The 5,000-nt window shown below is 50.7% G+C and overlaps 1 protein-coding gene across 11 annotated transcripts in view; it reads left to right on the top strand.

Annotated features, from left to right (window-relative positions):
- The window catches only part of LOC125043020, a 244,213-nt gene that overhangs the window by 133,659 nt on the left and 105,554 nt on the right, over window positions 1-5,000 (top strand). The gene's annotated exons all lie outside the window — the stretch shown is intronic.

Below are 5,000 nucleotides of genomic sequence, written 5' to 3'. Positions count from 1 at the left end.
TTCTCCTCCCCATAGTCTCTCTTCCGCTCCTGCCTCTTCCCTTCCCGGTCTTTTTTTCCCCTTTCTCCTTTGCCCTTCCCCTTTCCCATTCCCCGTTCCCTTTCTCCTTCCCCTTCCCCCCCCCCCTCCTCCTCCCTTCCCCTTTTCCTTCCCCTTCCCCTTCCACTTCCCCTTCCACTTCCCCTTCCACTTCCCCTTCCCCTTCCCCTTCCCCTTCCCCTTCCCCTTCCCCTTTTCTCCCTTCACTCTCCCTTCACTCTCCCTTCACTCTCCCTCCCTCCCCCCTCTCTCCTCCATCTCTCTTGTTCGCATGCATGCGTGACTGATGCCCCGTTGCTCCGGCACCGTCTCCCATCTATCATGTGACTGGTATATTTAACGCACCTGTCATCCGCCCGCCTGTCTGTTGCCTTCGCGAGGCTGGCACTGTCTGAGGCACTGCGCGTACTCAGCGACAACAGCAACAGCAATTGCAATAAGAATAACAACTACGAAAAAAATAGCTACCGTGGCATCTCGCGGAAGCTTGGATCTCAGTGCCATCGCCGCGCGTCCGGTACCTTGGGGCACTTGGGCACTTGGGTATCTCCGGCATTTGCGAGGTACTTTTGGTACGCTCGATAACTTTGGTATCTTTGGTAACTTTAGTATCTTCAATAACTTTGGAATTAGATGCCCCTCTTCGCAAAGGAGGGGAGGGAGGGGGAGAGGGGGGGAGGAAATGAAGAAGATGAATATGAGGCTTGGAGACGGAAAGAAGGGGGCAGGTAGGGATAGGGGAAGGAGAGGAGGAAGCGTAGGGAGGAAGAGGGAGAGAAACAGGCAGGCAGAAGCAGTTACCAGATACATACATGAATGAAGAGACGCAGACGTACGTACAGACAGTCGTTTCGTCTTTTTCATTCACATTTCGGGCATTCGCATCCCTCCCGTAAGGGTGTCGTGTGCGAGGGCGCTGTCACCTCATGGCGCTTCCAAACGACGCTTTAGGCCACCCCGGCACTTCTTGGCATCGCCGCTGTGTGGTCTCCGGCCCTGAGTGCCAGACCTTTGTTGATCGGGTTCGCCGTCTACGAATGGCGGTGTGCGCATGGCGGGGGAAGGCGCTGCCGCTTTTGTTCTTTTTTTTCTTTTTTTTCTTCTTATTTTGGATGGGGGGGGGGGGTCTCTCTCTCTCTCTCTCTCTCTCTCTCTCTCTCTCTCTCTCTCTCTCTCTCTCTCTCTCTCTCTCTCTCCTCTCTCTCTCTCTCTCTCTCTCTCCTCTCTCTCTCTCCTCCTCCCTCCCTCCCTCCCTCTCTCTCTCCCTCTCTCTCTCTCTCTCTCTCTCTCTCTCTCTCTCTCTCTCTCTCTCTCTCTCTCTCTCTCTCTCTCTCTCTCTCTCCTCTCCTCTCTCTCTCTCTCTCTCTCTCTCTCTCTCTCTCTCTCTCTCTCTCTCTCTCTCTCTCTCTCTCTCTCTCTCTCTCTCTCTCTCTCTCTCCTCTCTCTCTCTCTCTCTCTCTCTCTCTCTCTCTCTCTCTCTCTCTCTCACTCTTGCTCTCTTTCTCACTCCCACTCTCACTCACCCACTTCTGTTCTGCCCCCCCCCCCCCCTTTTCCCCCATATACGAACATATACCCGAAGCGGTTCACTGAACCCTGTCAGATTTATTTCATTCTTATTTCCCCTTTCCCTTTTTTTCTAAATCTGCCGGCTCAGTTTCCCATAAAAGCCGCCTTTGAAGCTCGGGAGCGGTAGGGTGTCGGCGTGACTTGCGTAGGCTGTATATTTCACCAGAATTTATGTAAATATACACTCTTTGGGCGGAGGGCGGGGAGGGGAGGGGCCGCCTGTGTCGGTCTTCTCCCCTCATTGAGGTAGTTAAAGGGACGCGAGGGGAAAGGGGTTAAGTAGATTGTGGTTTTCTTTTCTTTCTTTCTGTCTGACTTTAATGGGGGGGGGGGGGGAGGGGGTTGTAGTTTATGCATTGTGTGTTTTTTTATCGTTGGGTTGATAGGTAGTTAATGGCAGTTTTTTCTTTAGAAATGTAGGATTAGTCGCGTGTCTATACCAGTAAATACCAGTAAATACCAGCTTAGTACCAGACGTAATGACACAGGTAATAGATTCGTAATTGTCACACGTAGCGAAGGGGTATAGACTGGTACCGACGCACGGCAAGTATACCAGACCAAACCAGCCCTTACAAACCTATGCCAGTCAGTCCAGTGTGTGGCATTTCCTCACCATCATTATACCTCTCACGGGCTAGTTACTTAACGCTAGTTTTTCCTTTTATGATCCGCACGCTCTTGGGATCCTCAAGTGGTAACCGTGTGACAGAATCGGGCATGAGAACAGTGTCTGTGTTATGCTCTCTGGCGCCCTCCTTTTCCATGAGTGAAAAAAGAGCGGTACATGCCTGCGAAAAGAAAGCAGTCCGGCAAATTCAACCCGAAATTCTAGGCTTAAAAACTTGTCTAAAAGGCAGAAATTTGTTATATTACGATATGTATTGATGTTAAACTTCCTGAGAGATACTGTCGGGTATTCATTAGACGAAAGAGTATATGAAAACCTCGGCTAAGATTCAGTGGATCTGAAATGTCTGTGGCCGAGAAGCTAGACTTATTTTCACCTGTGTTTGTCTTTCATTTTTCTTCATTCCCTTTTGTTTCCTCTCTTCTTTTCTCCCCTCTCTCATTTATCTTTTCTCATTTCGTCCTCTTTCCTTTTCTCTCCGCTACTCTATTCTTCGAAATAAGTATCGATACTGAATGTGATCAAGACGATTCATTTTTTTCGGGAAGGCGATCGGGAAGAAGTTGTCAAGCGCCCTCGATGTTGCCGAGGAGGAAACCGATTTTTAAAAAATTTATTTGATATTTCATTTGATTGTCAAACTTTTCTCAGACGTATAGAGGTATTTGGAGGGGAGCGGAGAGGGAGGAGGAATGAAGAGTGAAAATGTGCCAGAAACTTATTTAGTTTGTGCTCATCATTTCCTTGTTTGGGAAGGCGAGAAGAGGCGAGGCGAGGAGAGAGTCATCCGTCATCCGGGGTTGCAGTAGTAGTAGTGGTTGGCTGCGGGAGTAAGGGAGTGCCAGGGAGCGAGCGGCTAAGTACAGGAAGGCCCGACGTCCTGGGCGTGACTCGGGCGGCGTCGGGGGCGCAGGACGTAGCCCCAGGGGTGCCAGGTACGGAAGCAGGTAGAGGGCCATGCATGTAGTGATAACAGTGACAGAGAGAGCCGCGAGAGAGTGCCAGGATGGACGGAGGTCGTGCCTGGGCGGGTGCCAGCGCTAAAAGTGGCTCTCTGACGGTCTGCCTCCTTCAAGCCTCCGTCCCTCCCCGCCGCCATACATTTACCATCTTTGCCGCGGGATGTGCCGAGACCTCTGCCTCACCCTTATCGCCAAGAGGATAGCGTGTCTCGCGGAGGCGCATCGTTCTTTTCCCGGCGCTGTATTTTAGAGGTCGCGGCGCCCTCTCGCTCGCCGATTCGCGTCGATGAAGCGACTTGGGAGCGAGCCGATTTCCACGATATCATCTTCCGGCCATTGGCACGCCCGTCCCGCGGCGGCGGCGGCGAGGAAGGGGCTGCTCGCCGTTCATGGCGAGCCACGAGTTGGAAGGGCGAAATTAAATTTGATGTATCCTGGCACTCCGTGGCACTCTTTTCCTCTCTCTAAAGTCTTCCCTGTTTTCAGTTCTGTAGATAACCTGTTGCGTTAAGGTTCTGGTAAAAGCCTGTTGCGTTAAGATTCTGATGATAGCCTGTTGCTTTGATGTACACAAAAAACGAGGCGACGTTGATAGCATCGCGCAGAATTCAGCACGCGTCGTGAGAGCCTCGCACCGTGGCGTTCATTTGAGACCCGTCACCTCGCTCCCTCGTTACGTCACGTCACGTCGCGTCACATCACATCAACGTCACTACTTCTGCCCGCGTCCCCGCTTCCTTGCTTCCTTCCAAGACGTCGGTAGATGGATCTTTCTCTCGAGATACCGTGTAACTTGGAGTACCTGAGGGGGAGTAGGGAGTGGGGTGTCGGGGGGGGGGGGGGTAGGGGGTTGGTATCGGGGTATTTACCACTTTGAGTGACGGTCCATGAGAGGGGGCGCTACTTGAGCCTTAATATAGGCCGGTCGAGGAGGACATAGTGATGGATATAGAGGGAGGGGGGGGGGGGGGAGAGGGAGGAAAAGACAGACCGACAAACAAACAGACAAACAAATGGACGGACAGAAATACAGGCGCGTGTACTGACATACATTCAAGCCACTCAGAGACAGACACTATACACATAATATCAACACATTCTTATATATAGAACGCATCAGCGCAAACATTATACTCACATACAAAAAGTACATCGACGCAGCTAGAACACACATACCACAACTTAAACAGTACAACACAGCATAACACGATCAACAAAAGACAGCACAGCACAACACAACATAAAATACAAACACACACACACACACACACACACACACACACACACACACACACACACACACACACACACACACACACACACACACACACACACACACACACAGGCCTCACAGATTCCTTTTATTGCGCCGAGAAATTTCCACATCCAACATCACTAACTGTGTCATGTGACGAGCTTCATATTGCATGACAGGTGCACCATGAGAACGGCAATGGCGGACGGTCACGTGACCCAGTGTGTATGTAAGGCCATGTGTACAAGTGTTTAAAGAAACGTTTTGCTGGATTAGGATATTACATGTGTTCAGGGCCCGCTTGTTTTCCTTTTCTTTCGTCTGTTTTTTGTATATTTCGTTTTCTTATGACGTTGAGTTGAGCTTGCCTAGTAGATTTTCTTCTCGTTATGGTACAAGTGTGTTAGGGAGAAATATCAGTGTTCTGTCTGTTCTTGTCACAGGTGTGCTAGGTGAGGCCAGTCGGCGGGGTTTTATGCGTCAGGAGGCGGATCAGCTGATTCTGTTATGTCAGGTGGTTTGTGTCAGGTGGTTTATAGGGCAT

The sequence above is a fragment of the Penaeus chinensis genome, chromosome 33, assembly GCF_019202785.1.
Source record: "Penaeus chinensis breed Huanghai No. 1 chromosome 33, ASM1920278v2, whole genome shotgun sequence".
Lineage (NCBI taxonomy): Eukaryota > Metazoa > Arthropoda > Malacostraca > Decapoda > Penaeidae > Penaeus > Penaeus chinensis.
This window is presented reverse-complemented; position numbering and strand designations above follow the sequence as displayed.